Below are 16,733 nucleotides of genomic sequence, written 5' to 3' on the forward strand. Positions count from 1 at the left end.
CCGTTTTACGGTACTAAGATTTGCATGGGGTCCCCCTTTTTCGCACCTTCCCCATATCTAAAGTATCGCAAATGATGGAATATATGATATAAATAGTTGAAATAAGCGATAATACTACAATCCACCAGCTATCTCTTCAGAAATATCGTAGTTTATGAACAACCCCTTGACCATATCGTGGAGCCGTCTATAAATTGCGTGTTCATTTTAGGGGGGGGGGGTCTGTTCAGAAGTAACGGCTCATATAAATAAAAATAAAAAAATGAAGAGTTGATCACAAGGGGAAGGGGGGTGAAAAATACCAAAAATATTTCCACGTGGTTATGGAGGATCCCTTGCAGGTTATTTTGTTTCTTGTTTACTATAATGAATTTAAGATCTAACAGACTAACGAACGTTTTACTTATTTCTATCGAATTTGATGCGATTGTGATGGCTATATCATCTTTGCTTCATTTATCATATATGAACAGCACAATGCATTACAATGACAATATTTCATTTGGTCACAAAGAGTGCCTTTTAATTGTTATTGAGAATTTGAGAATGATTACAAGTATCAAAAATATATACATTTTCAAAATGAATTGATTGTTCACGGAGATCTACTATTCCTTGAGGTAACAGTACAGTAGAGATTATTTGCAGCTAAATTATCTTCTGCTTTATTTTTTGTACATCTCATTTTTATACTTTTGTTACAATTATTTACATTTTTCGGATTTCGGATTAAGAATAATAAAATGGAATATATGTTTCATGATATTTTTATTAACCTTTTTTTCTACATATATTGAACAACGAAATATTTAGTTTTGGTTGGTGATTGTCTTTTATGTTCTTCTGGATCTTTTTGTCGAACTAATCCCCAACAATATGTTCCCATTGCATTGACGTTATTTTTCCTTTTAAACCGTTGTTCGATGTCCTTAAAATCTTGATGTGCTCGCTCGCCCTGCTCGTCTGAAAAACTTCCAAGGTTTGAAGGAAATCTTGCAAGGTGACAAATCAAAGAATGCATTTTCAATGTAACATTAATGTCTAGCTTTTTATAGCAAGTCATCATGTTACTTATAAGTTCTTTGTAGTTGTTAGCTCTATTGTTCCCCAGAAAACCAGCACAAACAAGTTTCAAATTTTGGTAAGCAGATTTTTCATCAATTGTCAATATATTATCAAAATCAGTGCTTTTGAATATATCTCGAATTTTAGGCCCATCGAATATGCCCATATCAACTTTCATATCACTTAATTTTGGGAAAAGATCCTTCAGATGCTCCTTCACTTTAGAGTTTTGTTGAACAAATTTTTTGAAGAGCTGTGTAACAAGTCCAAGCTTAATGTGCAAAGGTGGATGAAGGATGTCTTCTGTGGCGACTAATGGTTCTAATATAGCACTGTATAAATCTGGTTTATTGCCTGGGTACTTATCAAAAGAAGGACGTAGTGGCCATGCTGATTCGGAATATTTATCACCATCATTGTTCCTGTCCCACAGGCAAATAAAACATGGGAACTTTGGATTACCGCTTTTCAGTCCCATGAGAATATTGATCAGCTTGAAATCTGCAATTATTTTCCATTTAAAAGCAGGGTAATTAATCAAATATAAAATGTCTTGTAGCACGTTATATTTTTCTTTATGTATGTTACTGTAAGTCACTGGAATACTGGGGTAAACATTTCCATTGTACAGTAACAAGGCTTTTAAAGACGATACACTCCCATCAATAAAAAGACGCCATTCAGTTGGATCGTGATCGACCTCGAAAAGTTCAAACAGCCCGTGAAGATTCCTTAAATATGTTATTCCGTTGCGTTCATCGAACGTTGAGCGGAAATCATCGAACTTCGACCTATTTGCGGTTCTTGTACCTGTTTTTAACAGTTTTTTCTCCCTCAATCTGGATCCTAACAATTCAGAAAGGTTTGAAGGCAAATTTAGATCCCGCGTTAAATCATCAAAGCTAGCTTGACCAACCAAGTCGGGATTATCAGCATGACCCGCTGACGTAGACGGTTGTGGATGATATGATGAACTTGTTGCTATTGTAGGCGTCGAGTTTATTACCGGTAAGTCATCCTCGTGGTTATCAGGACAACAAGTTTCCTCCTCCTCACTTTCCATCCCGTCAGATGGTAAGACTTTTTCTGGAAGAGTGCACAACGACCTTGTTGGGTATTGGATTTCACGCCTTTGGCACCATTTTCTACCCACTAATGAGGGCATTAGACAGGAATAACAATACATATGAGCTACATCAGGAACTGACCATATCATAGGGACTGCAAGTATTGACCGATGTTCTTTCTTGAGCAGCATTGAATGGCAGCAAACACAAAGATGATTTGGAGAAAAATTCTCGTTGATTTGTGGATCCCTTTTAAAGTACTGCTTGTACTTTTCAATTACCAGTTGAGTGAAACTTCTTTGCTTGTGTCTTGGCGTGTAAAGACCACAAATGTTACACAAGAGACTTCTAACCAAATCACACTTAGAGTTATCCATTTTCACCTTGCAATTAACACTTTGTTTTTCACTTGAATGAAGAAACATATCACGTCGTACATTATTTATATAAGTATAGGTATAAATTAACTCAACGGCCGAATGTGAGGTAATGTTTGAAAAGATGAGTTTTAGCTACCCACTCGAAAAAGCAAGTTCGATAACAAAAAAAAATAATCAATTGTTTTTTATGTTCATTACAAATTTATTTTACCTGTAAAACGTTGGTCAGGTTTCTAATAGCTTCCATTTCAGCATTGTTTATCCTTCCTTTGGTATTTTATCCCCCTTCTCTTATGATCAACTCTTTAAACTTCTATTTTCATTCATACGAACCGTAACCTTTGAACAGACCCGCTCCCCTCCAAAATGAATACGCATTTTATGGACGGCTCCACATTATAGTCGAAGGGTTGTTCAAATACCACTATATTTCTGGAGAGATAGCTGGTGGATTGTAGTATCATCTAAATTGCTTATTTCAACCATTTATATCAAATATTCCATCGTTTTCGATACTTTCAAAATGGGGAGGGTACGAAAGGGGGGGAGTCCATGCAAATCTTAGTACAACTATTCATATTGAATTTCAAGTTTAAAACATTATATGGCACATGAATTCCGCTGTCCTGAAAATAAAACACTGTGTCGGGTTGTTGATTAGATTAGATATTGAACCCCTTTACCGGCAGCTACATTTTTAACAGCAATAAAAATATTCAAATCGCGATAACTTTTTTGTTTCTAGATATTTTTGCTGCATTTTTTCACAAGATCTCAAAAACTCTTCTAGTTTAAGAAACCGTGCTAATATTAATCATTGGTGATCTGGTATTGAAGATATTACGTTGTTCCTTGGGGGACCGACATTTTCCATATAAAATGTCTTTGGCGGCCATTTTGTTTTTGATCAATTTATCAAAAAAATAAAATGTGTACTATACAATATCAGGTAATAAAGAGCTACTCTGAAAAAATCATACAAATCGGTTCAGTTTTCTTGGAGAAATCTGAAAATTACGATATGAGGTTTTTTAGAGTTTTCAAGATCTTTAATTGTCCAGGATAGTACCAGAAACATAAATGCTCATTACTCAAAGACGGCTGCACCAAATTGCTTCATTTTTTCACAGCATATTCTTTTTAATGTATCATTTCGAGGAAAGAATATCCGAATACGATAAAAAATCTGTAGCCTGAGATATTTACGTGGGTTATGGCTACGCGCCGGTCCCCCAAGGAATTTTGGAATATCTCCGGATCCAGATGACCAATTATCAATATTGACACATATTCGAAAATTAGAAGAGTTTTTTGAGAACTTGTGAAAGAATGGTGCAAAAATATCGAGAAACAAAAATTGATTTGAATATTTTTTAGCGGTAAATAATGAAGCTGCCTCTACCGACAGTTTAATAAAAAATGCAAAATGTTCAAGTATATTTTAAAAATGACCTGGGGCAGACACGAACATTCTGTAAACGCCATTATTTTTGTCTTTTTCATACTTTCAAGCCCGGGGTGTCTCGTCTCTGTGCATTCAGATAGACTTTTTTTTGTCGAACTGTGTATGTTATTAATAGAAAATCTTAACTATGTCCTAAGGACAAACTTTTGAACTTCAAACAAATTTCCAGGCAAGCCAATATGGACTAGCTGTTGTAATACCAGGAAGGAAGCCCTACAGAGGATACAAAATAAAATTTTGAAAATGACTCTGAAGATTCCTCCCTGGTATAGTTCTAATGAGCTGCATGGAATACACTGCGGAACACGTTTTTGTCTCCAGCACCAAAATACCGCTATTCACTTAATTAAGGGTTGCTGAATCCATTGCCGTTTTCAGAAATATCATAGCACGTCTAGGTTTTGAGCTATTGACTGTTGAAAATGCAAAAAATGACCATTTCAGCCAACTTGCATGCAAGTTTGCCAGCTTGTAAGGTAATATATTGACTTAATTTGCAACAGAATCCAAACTTTATGTGTATGACAATACTTATCATCAAAGTTTGTATTACTTTCGATACGGAAAAGTTATTTTTTGATGGTTTAGAGAATTGTTGTATTTGCCATATAGAAGAAACGAAGAATTTTGTATGGAGACTGCAAGCATGCTGAAAAAATCAGTTTAATCGAAATTTAATCGCGCAATTTCAATCAAATTATGTCTGAAATGAAAATTCAAGTTCTATTTTGCATGTTTGGTGGATAAGATTACAAAAAAGTATGATAAATTGTACTTTAAATTTCATGTAAACATTAATAAAACCAGTGTTTTATACAACTTTGGCGACCTGTAGCTAAAAATTGTGACGTGCTGGAACATTTCTGAGAACGGCATCAGATTCAGCAACCCCAAATCTACTAGAGACACATAATTTGATCATTGAGACACACAAAAATGTCATTTTTGTTACGCTGTGATATCCAATGTTGAAACTTTGGAACAAATTTCAAATAAAATAGTTAATAATATTAGTCAAATTCGTTACAATTTTCTGTTGCCACGATTAATGCATTATATTTAGGTTAAGTATTTTTTTTCTCTTCCATAAGCAGGTGAAATCAACTCAACTGTAAAAATTTTGAACTGGTACGGCAAATGAAATGTAATATGTTGCTAACAAAATGTATAAATAAATTTAAATTTGTTTTCCCAAATTGGGATGATATTTAGTGTTGTCCAAAACAGAACACCTAGATATAAGAAATAAATGTGATGTTTGGAATGATACTAATAAAGAATTACAAAAATAAACGTCCGGAATAATCATCGATTGGACGGTTTTTGAACACGCGAATCTTAACATGAGGTCTAGCATGATAACTGTTAGTGAAAGGCAAAGCAGTGTGCTTTCTCTGATTCAAAAGTGGAAAAAAATTGGTGTAAGTGTGTCTGAGTGTTCGCACAAGTCGACATTGGTCGAGATAAAGCTTGGTGGATAAGATTATTGCAGCTTTTATTGTTTTGTACTCGCTAGATGGCAGATTGATACTATATGATAAACAGCTTCTTATCAGAAAGTTCGTTTCACAATTCGGATACACCAGAAGCTCAATTTACGAACTAGATTAGTGTTCGGAAATTGAGAAGGTTCGTAAATGAAATTAGTTTGGCAAACAAGTTAGTGACTTTTAAAGTCTGTTAGCGAGGAAATTATCCTAAATGTTTAACTATGATTTTCTTGAACGAATAATTATATTCATCATAAATTTTGTGTGCAAATTTGAGTTCCTTTCTTTTGGAGCATATGATTATATATTCGTTATTGGAAATATATTCACAATTTCTTAGAATATTTAAGATGAAGCTTCTCGGAATCCAAAGATGGCCGTCACAATGGCCGACTTGTGACCCTACTCACGTTTTCAAAGGCAATACAATGGAAAAATCGTTGACAAACTTCCCCGATCTTCTTATTTTAAGCTCTCTGCTAGTGAAAAAAGCCGAAATAAAAGGTTCGCTCTTTTTGGATGTTTCCTTTGTGAGATTAGTGCCTTTAAAAGTTTAGTGCAAATTTAGAAGTTAGATTCCAAACAGTTTCACCTTAAGAATATCTTATAGCTTTGGTCTAAATGACAAAGACTATTTTAGCTATATGGTTGTTTGTACCTATAGTAGATTTAGGTCCTCTCGACGTTTTGTCACTTCGACGTTTAGGAATTCGTCGTATTGTCTTTCGACAACAGGGATGTGCTATAAATACTGGATGTCCAAGGTGCTGAAAAAGATTCAAGTGACCGTGGAAATGTTAACAAATAAACAAACTACGAAACAAGCAAAGTTTAAACCTGCCGAGGAAATACCATTTTTTTTTTAATTAATCACTTCATATTTCTTTAAGACGACATCTATGTAGTTATTTGCGCGACTCCAACTTTCACACAAGTGACCCTGTAGCAGATTCCAAACACCCCTGGGGATGTGGCCAATATTTAAAATGTCTGAAACCATATCAATATTTATATAAATCGTCTTAATGTCTCTAGAGATACTTACAAATTCCAAGCTACGGTAACCACCTTTTGTCTGTGGTGTAGAAGAGCTTCATTTCCAACATCAAATTCGGTGATGTCAAAAAGCAAAGCAAGTAACCCTTTCTGTGGTTAAGTTCCATATCTATTTTGTACTATGAGGTTTCAAAGATAAGAAACGGCAACGTAATGGTCTGGCATCTTTACAGTCTACACATTGGAAACCCAGTCCTCCCCATGATAACGATGCACAGCTGATTTTCATTCACGAGAGTCATACTAGCGAATGTTATCTTTTCTTTTTACAGCCAAACCAGTCAAGCCCATGATGCACTGGCCCATTTTTTGTGACAACCTTGACCTACCGTCTGTAGCCTGGTTTCCTGCAAAGAAGTGTTCAATTCATAAAGGGGGCACATATTATGTCCCATACAACTTATTTAGCAATCGGGTTTCAACTCATTGTTTATCTACTATCGAACGATTTTGAGGAGATATAGAACCTAGTTAAATTATTTTAGTAGTGGGAATGAAGATTTTTCCTCATAAACACCAAAAAACTGTTGTTCAAAGTTCAAAATTCCTTCCTAAATAAAATAAATCCACATTTTCTATGCGAAGGATTGAGAAGATAAAAAATATGTTAGCGGAATTGTTGATACATCATTATCTTACACGGTAAGAATCTTCTACTCACATTTGAATAGAATCCAACTTCAAACGTAAATTTGTTGGTCTTGACACTAATCATTTTTTCCGGTGGTTCATTAATTAAAAGTATTACTGATTTTTGTGTTTATAATCATTGTTTTGCATATTTTTTTAAACTACAATATCCTTGTTCTCATTTTTGTTGCTGAGTTAACTGCATTGTTTTTCACTTGTACATTAATAAAAAGAATCATCTCAAAATATTTTAATCATATGCACAGATAACACAGCGTGACAAAAACGACATGTTTGCGTGTCTCAAGGATCAAATAATGTGTCTCTAGTAGAGTTGGGATAGCTGAGTCTGATGCTGTTCTCAGAAATATTTCAGCAAGTCACAATTTTTTGCTACAGGTCGCCAAAATTGTATAAAATACTGATTTAATTTATGTTTTCATGAAATTTAATGTATGATTTATCGAAAATTTTTTGTGATCTATTCCACGAAGCAGGCAAAATAGGACTAAATATTTTAATTTAGATGTAATTCAGTTAAAATCGCAAGATAAAATTGACATGAAATCGATTTTTAGAATATGCTTGCAAAATACAATATTTTTCTGAATCACCAAAATATAATTTTTGACCATCGAAAATCATAATAACTTCGCAGCTAAGCCTTTTTATACACATAAAGTTTGATTTATGTGACAAATAAAACAAATAAATTGTTATACAAGCTGACTAAATTGCATGCAAGTTGGCAGAAATAGTAAAATTTTGCGTTTTCAACAGTCAATATATAAAACACTAGACGTGTTATGATATTTTTGAAAAAGGCAATGGATTCAGCAACCCTTAATTAAGTAAATATTGGTACTTTTGTGCTTGAGACAAAAACGTGCTCCAAAGTGTAGTTTAAGCTGCATGAGTGCACTTATATCTATTAATTTTAGTTCTAAAACTAATTACAAAATTTTAAAGTTCAGAGAAAAGTTATTTCGTTTACATTCTCAGGGTAACATTATAAAATGTGTTTATGTAAATGCGCATTTATATATCTATGGTAAAGAGCAGGCTGATTCTTTACCAAAAGTGGTTGTTCGCTGTGATCAAATTGCTTCATCAGAATATTATTCTGAAATAAAAAATACACATTATCTAGGTAAATTTCCAATTATTAGATTTGGAATAGTCATTTATATCTTATAAATATTAGACACTCGAACTTATGCAATAGTGGTGAATCCTGTAAAGATATTCCTCGTATTGTTTTTCAATATACTCGTGATACCATTCCAAGAATTAATTTTAATCAATTAAAATAAAATTATTTCGCTTCATCTGTACAAGATATTTAAGAAAGTAATTATCTTCAATTTATGAAAATATTTACCGGGTTCTTAAGGTGACACGGGAGACCGTGTTATTTTCCCTATCTTTTGTCTCACTCTAACAATTATCATCAAAACTTTGCAAAAGCAAATCTTTAGTTTGAATGAATCGATTAAGTTGAAAATGTATTGGGTTGTGCACTACATATATAGAATTATAGTGATATATTTTTCGCATCGATATATTGAGTGGTACTTGAGATTTGCTTCTTCAAAGGGATAGGGTGATTATAATACCGTCTCGTGCGGCCTTAAATGATGCTTCTTGACTGTTATTGTGCTTTTTCTCTCTCATTTCAGAATTGAACAAAATATTTCCTTCACTGACTTACATTTTGATGATCTGAAGTAAACTATTTGTCCTGGTCCTCATTAAAGATTTTGACTATTTCATGGATTGATGACGTTTGAGCCTACACAGATAAAAATATTTAACTTTCAATGTAGTGTTAACAGAAGAGTATAGTAAAAGCGATTCAAATTCATCTATTGTTGCAGCATCACGTATAGTTTTCAACTAAAGATGGTTGAATGTTACATGATCCGGTAATTTTGAAGGACCTATTGAAAAATAAGCGACTTGGCGTTGAAATTTCAGTTCATTTTGATGCTGCAAATATGTGCATGAAAATAAACAGAAATTTACAACTTATTTTTATCTGTGTATGTCACAGTTTTATTTTAGGGTAAAAGCACCGCTTTTGGCCAGTCTAAGAAAAAAAAAATGTCAATAGAAATTATTTGGGGCCGTCCTTAGCCGAGTGGTTAGAGTCCGCTTAGCTTAGCTTAGCTTAGCTTAGACTGACTACACATATCAATGGTTGCTATTCCGTGATTGACCGAAGTCAGTGAAAATGCACAAAGAATCAACTAGAAGTTTGACTGGGATTGGCCATAATCTTCTTCAGTGTGCATAATTCAGTGCCTCTATTTATACAGGGTCAATAACGGCGCCGGCCACGTCCTTGCAGTCAGGTGGGATTGAGGGAAGGAATGTTAGTGTGTAACCTTTGCTATTTGGAGACCGTGTTTGCCTCTGCATCTCCACAAAGGTTACTGGGAGGGATGTTTGTTAATGGGGAGGATCGTTGGGTCACAGGATTCACTTTGATAAGCAATTAGACCATGATAAATAATTATTTGTGAGATATAAACATGATTATGCCGACACTTGGGGTGACGAACCATTCAAAGTTTGTTGAACAAATACCTAAATGAAACATTCCTAACACTCCTATTCTTATGCCGACACTTACAGTGACGAACCATCCAAAGTTTGTTGAATAAAGTGAACCTTTCGGAAGTCTACACTTGTAGTGTCCAACCATTCAAAGTTTTTTTTATTACAAAAATAAAGGTAAAAAGAAAGGGGTGTTTTGCATAGCATAGCATAGCATAGCATAAACTGACTGTACATGTCAATGGTTGCTACTCCGTGATTGATCGGAACTGGTAAGAATTGCACTACGATCCAAATGAATAAGGGATGGGAGTTTCCGCTTACTCTCGAAGTGCAATTTTAGCAGATCTAATATTATTGATCAATAACGGCGCCGGCCAAGTCCTTACAGTCAGTTGGGATGGGGAAGGAATGTTAGGGTGTAATGATTGTTGCTTCTAGAGACCGAGAATACCTCTGCATCTCCACAATCACCACGGGAAGGGTGTTTATTAGTGAGGAAGGAAAAGATCTGGGAGTCACCTCTGGTCGGTGATGCGATCCATGGACAAGGGGGAAATATACGACTTGTATTTAAAGCTAGTTTTGTATTTTTGTCTCGAGAAGTTTTTGGAAAAATTACGTCAACATCTATAATGTCGAACAATTCAAAAGACGTTTTTATTAATGACGAAAACTGAAAATTACATGTATATATTTTAACTTATATGAAACAGGAATAATGCCGACACTTGTAGTGACGAACCATACATAGTTTGTTTGAAAATTACATATGAGTATTACTGTGCATTTTGTCTCGATATGGTAGAAGTTTTAGAAAATACGTCAACATTCACAATGTCGAACAATTCAAAGGATAATTTTTAATAATGTCAAAAAGAGAAAAATATATGTATATTCAAATTGTATAAGAAAAAAGCATAATGCCGACACCTATAGTGACAAACCATACAAAGTTTGTTTTAATATTACATAAAAGTTACGCTTTCAAGAAAATATGTGTTATCACACTATGGCTTATCAGGTGGCCAATAATCAAAAAAGTGATGTGCCCCAAATTTCAATTCTTGTTCGCCATTTCATTGTAAACATGTCTGCTAAGAAATCCCCAAAATATTAGGGCATGATTTGCATTGCACACTCAGATATGAGGTGCCAAAGTTGAGCCTATGGAGAAAAACTTGTTTTTATTAACAAAAACTATGGTTTACTCAAATGAATATAACTTTTTTTCTATAATACTTACGTAAAATGTTTTTACACCATTTGAAAGCTTACAAAAAAGGCTTCCTAGAAACAATAAAAAAAATTAAAAAAAGGTTCAAAATAGTGGCTTTGATGATGTTTTTTTATAAAGCGGTTAAAAAAATCGAATAAGCTTATAGTTAACACATCGAGTACTTTTTTGTCCCAAGTTGTCCCAGGCTTAAATTCAGTTCCAAGGGTACTTTGAGATGTAAACTAAATGATCGTGAAGAATTTAGTTGCACAAATTTGCACTTTTTTGATTTAAGGCTTTTTGAATTTTTCCAATATTTTTAACCATTTTCTATTGAAAACAGCTAAAAACTAATTCACAAAATAACTGAATTTCGCTAAATCATTCAAATCATCATTTCTATGTAAGTTTTAATATTTATAATGGTTTGCACAACGTTAATCGCATAAATGGCTTATATGCATTATAAGTAACAAAGTTTAATATTTCGCTATAGGCCCTATTCAAAAGTTAGTCTCGAAAACTTGTTTTTGAAAATAAAACATCAAATTCGTATCGTAAAACTCATAAATACGACATGAGATGGAAAAAATATTTTTGGCCGCCAGTCTGTATGAAAACCGCCCATAGTGTATCATAAGCATGAAACGAACTCACCAGTTGGCCATCCATTCTCGACTGAACACAAAACTGACACTGACAGCAAAACTTCTTGGCGTCCCGAAAATAAACCGTCTTGCTTGGGCCTTCCCAAATACGTACCCAGCAAGACGCTCCAAAACAAAGGGAAAAAAAAAAAAAAATCTCCGGCGACGAAAACACGCGCGAAACCGTCAACAAACTCTATCGGACGACGCAAAACCGAACCGTCCTGCTTGGGCTTCTCGAAGCACTACCCAGCAAGACGCTCCAAAACAGGGGGAAAAAATTCTCCGGCAACGAAAACGCGCGAATCCGTCAGCTAAATCAATCGGACGACGCAAAACCGAACTGTCCTGCTTGGGCTTCACAAAGCACTACCCAGCAAGACGCTCCAAAACAGGGGGAAAAAAATTCTCCGGCAACGAAAACGCGCGAATCCGTCAGCTAAATCAATCGGACGACGCAAAACCGAACTGTCCTGCTTGGGCTTCACAAAGCACTACCCAGCAAGACGCTCCAAAACAGGGGGAAAAAAATTCTCCGGCAACGAAAACGCGCGAATCCGTCAGCTAAATCAATCGGACGACGCAAAACCGAACTGTCCTGCTTGGGCTTCACAAAGCACTACCCAGCAAGACGCTCCAAAACAGGGGGAAAAAAATTCTCCGGCAACGAAAACGCGCGAATCCGTCAGCTAAATCAATCGGACGACGCAAAACCGAACTGTCCTGCTTGGGCTTCACAAAGCACTACCCAGCAAGACGCTCCAAAACAGGGGGAAAAAAATTCTCCGGCAACGAAAACGCGCGAATCCGTCAGCTAAATCAATCGGACGACGCAAAACCGAACTGTCCTGCTTGGGCTTCTCGAAGCACTACCCAGCAAGACGCTCCAAAACAGGGGGAAAAAATTCTCCGGCAACGAAAACGCGCGAATCCGTCAGCTAAATCAATCGGACGACGCAAAACCGAACTGTCCTGCTTGGGCTTCTCGAAGCACTACCCAGCAAGACGCTCCAAAACAGGGGGAAAAAATTCTCCGGCAACGAAAACGCGCGAATCCGTCAGCTAAATCAATCGGACGACGCAAAACCGAACTGTCCTGCTTGGGCTTCACAAAGCACTCCTTAGCCGAGTGGTTAGAGTCCGCGGCTACAAAGTAAAGCAATGCTGGAGGTGTCCAGGTGTGTTCCTTGACTTTCCTGGGCATAGAGTATAATCGTACCTGCCACACGATATACGAATGCAAAAATGGCAACTTTGGCAAAGAAAAAGCTCTCAGTTAATAACTGTGGAAGTGCTCAAAAGAACACTCAGCTGAGAAGTATGCTCTGTCCCAATGAGAACGTTAATGCCAAGAAGATGTCTTTTCAGGCCTTTTTTATATTTTGTGTTTATTTTTGACGATAACCTATAAGTTTTACACTTTTTTCAAGGTCATGGAAGCATTGGACGACTTGAAACTACTTGAAGCGGCTTGAAACGGCCTTAAAGGGTTACAACGGCGTAATTGACTTAAATTGATTAAAATTACTTAAATTGGAAATGACTAAAAACGGCTAAAATTGGCATGCCTTAACAAAACTTGAAGTGCCTTCAAACGACTTAAAACGGCTTAACGTGCTTGAAATGGCTTTAAATGACATAAAATTACTTAAAACGGTTTGAAACGGCTAAAAACGACATAAAATAGCTGAAATTGCATAATACGGATTAAAACTGCTTGAAATGGCTTAAATTGACTTGGAACGGCTTTAAACGGCTGAAAATAGCTTAGCATGGCTTAACAATAATTGCAATGCCTTAAAACGACTTAAAACGGCTTTAAATGACAAATAACAGCTTACAACTGCTTGAAATGACTTAAAGTGAAGATGAATCGAAGCCAAAGTTCAAATTTTCAAGAGCACGGATCTGGAGAACCAAACATCCGTTTGAGCTGAAAACCTAATCGATTGGTCACCACCAGCTAGTGACCAATCGAATAGGTTTTCAGCTTAAACGGATGTTTGGTTTTCCAGATCCGTGCTCTTGAAAATTTGAACTTTGGCTTCGATTCATCTTCACCTTAAAGCGGCTCAGAATGAAACGGCTAAAAATAGCTTAACATGGCTTGCGATGGCTTAAAATGCCTTGAAACATCTTAAAACTATTTGAAACGACTTGAAGCAGCTTGAAACATCTCAAAAAGGGATGAAACGGTTTAAATTGCTTAAAATGGTTTAAAACGGCTTGAAATGGCTTATAACGACTGAAATTGGCTTAACATGACTTAAAATGTCTTCAAATTACTTGAAACGACTTAAAACTGCTCAAAATGTCTTTAAAAGACATTTTACACCTTCTTCAGCACATAGGCTGCACAGACTGAACGATCACTAACATTAGGCAACGGACAACACTAAACACTTAGTAGCCCAGCGATGAATATTTCGTTTGACGAAAAGTTTTCACCGATTGGAGCGGGAATCGAACCCACACCCCGTGGCACAATACGCCTAGACGACTGACGCCGCTAACCGCAAGGCCACAAAGCCCACAAAATGGTATGAACTGACTTAAAATGACTTGGAACGGCATAACATTGCTTGAAACGGCTTATAACAGTTTAAAATGGCTAAAAACGGCTTATATCGGTTTGAAATGGCTTGAAACGCCTGAAAACAGCTTAAAATTGCTTGAAATGGCTGAAAATGGCTTTGAACGACTTAAAACGGTTTGAAGCGACTTGAAGTGGTTGAAAATGGTCTGGCCTGGTTTAAAACGGATTAACATGTCTAAAAATTGCCTAAAACTGTTTAAAATAGTTTGAACTGGCTATAAACTGTTGAAATTGGCTTAACATGGCACAATGGTCGGGCTCCATATAAAGGGGCGGCCAAAACTACCAAAAACTTTTTTGAGATTTTTATGATTTTTTTAATTTTAAAATATACCTCATGTGTTATATTATTATGATCCTTAATTGAAATTGAACTAAAATTTAAATTTCTATGACTTTTATGACGGCAAATCGGCTGAAGTCAAAAAATTGAAAAATTTAACAATAAAATAAAGCACGAAATTTATAATTTAGGAATGCAATATTTCCCCAAAGTTACCCACTATCTGAAAGCTTATGGTTCAACACTTTTATCGAGCATAAGGATGGAAAAAAATATTTGGTTGAAGTTTTAATACTATTCAATATTACACTTCAGTAATTTTGATGATTTTGAACATGAAAAACAACTTTTGTCGCGTCATGTCGCCGCCATTTCAAATATTGCACATCAAAAAGCATCCTTAGATCTTACAAAAAACCTTTGAAATTTTTGCAGAAATTTGCTGATTTGCAAGTTAGAGCTATTTGAATAACTCAATATTTTACATATATTTTGACGATATTTTTCATACAAAGTTTATTTAAAATATATTTAAACACTATTTATACACATTTTGATCAAACTCGATCAAATATAAACAAAATTTGTGCTTTGAGTCCAATTGGGTACCAATTTTATTTAAAAAAAAACCTTTTTTTTAAAGTTACGTATTTTGTGAATGACCCCTTCTGAAACCACAAAAACGTCAAATAACGTATTCAGATTACATATTTCATCGATTAAGGCGATAAAAATAGTTTTGGCCAAACTTCACTTTTTTTTCGACCATTGTGCATGGCTTAAAACGGCAATAAACGGTTTAAAACGACTAAACATGGCTTAAATTGTCCTAAAACGGCCTGCAACGGCTTTTAACAATTAAAAATGGCCTCAAGGAAACTAGATACTCAGGATAGTAAGAAAAAAAAATATTTGAAAACTTTAGCGCCGTGAAACGGGGTAATTTTGTAAGATTTTATTATCTGATTATTTCTACATTATGTATCGAAGTCGTTTATTTTATATTTTTAAAACTAGTACTGGTACCTTGTAAAAAAAAGTTGCATTATTCATTTTAAATACTATTTGTTCATAAAATCGAAAAGTACGGAACAAGTTGCAGAATGGTGATTTTTACAGCACGAGTCGTAAATTTATCCTACAAGGCTTGCCGAGTAGGATAATTGTGACGAGTGCTGTAAAAATCGAGTTCTGCAACGAGTTGCGTACAACATGTTTTGCAATTTCGTTGAAGACCGCTTGAGGGTATCAGAAATTATATCGGAAAGAATGCATTCACCATTATTTTACAATTTCTGAAATATTGTTGTGTAATAATTCATTACGCAACTCAAAACAATTGCGTAATGAGATAGCGTTGCGCAATGAATCATCACATCACTGGTTTTAGTGGTAGGGCTATGACTATTGCCGCACTGCATACTTCAGTGCAGGAAAGTGGACCGTTTCATGACAGATTGGTGTGATGAAAAACAGCCTATTACGATGAGAAATTGAAAAAAAAAAAATGGTTTCTTTTCGCACTACACAACTTTCATACGTTTGCTATGCAACACAACTTCAAAAAACCAAAATGTTTGCTAGTAATTCGTGCACATATTCCACAGTTCACGCAGACATTCGTGCAACTTGGCCAAATGTGCGTGCATTGAACGCACTGTGTAATCAAAGCTTCAGTCACGATGCTCTCATAAGAGTGCTGGACGTCACTGACGTCCATCTTCCGAATACAATTCCGGATCCTCGTGGTTAATTGCTTCTTGTACACTAGGGCACTTAGGGAGTCGAAAAAAACCTCAATGGGACGGCACTGGGGCAAGCTGGTAGGGTTCTTTTTTTTCGGCACATACGTAAAACCGTGAACCGTACACAACGCTCGCGGAGTGCTTGCTGTTTCGACGCTATCCTTCGATTGAACTGACAGCACCCGAGCGAAAAGAAATATGCCACCCATTTTTAGAGAGTTCATAATGCAATTCTTTTAGTAAGAAAAAATTACGCTCTTTTCGTCAATTGCAGAAAGGTGTTGAGAACATTCCCATTTATTTTACTGAACACCCGTTAGGTAGTCAAGGATGAATGACGAATACTTTGAAACTCCTTCAAATATTGACCAAAGAGCAGATTTTGTACACGACGTTAGGCATAATTACGTAACGCGCTGTATCTAGAGAATTGGGAGTCGGGAGTTCGATTCTCACCGAGAAGACGTGTAACATTTTTGCAAATTTCGCATCAATTTGTCTTTTTAATCCAATTGCAAAGTATATGTACAG

The sequence above is a fragment of the Aedes aegypti genome, chromosome 2 (genome assembly GCF_002204515.2).
Source record: "Aedes aegypti strain LVP_AGWG chromosome 2, AaegL5.0 Primary Assembly, whole genome shotgun sequence".
Classification (NCBI taxonomy): Eukaryota; Metazoa; Arthropoda; class Insecta; order Diptera; family Culicidae; genus Aedes; species Aedes aegypti.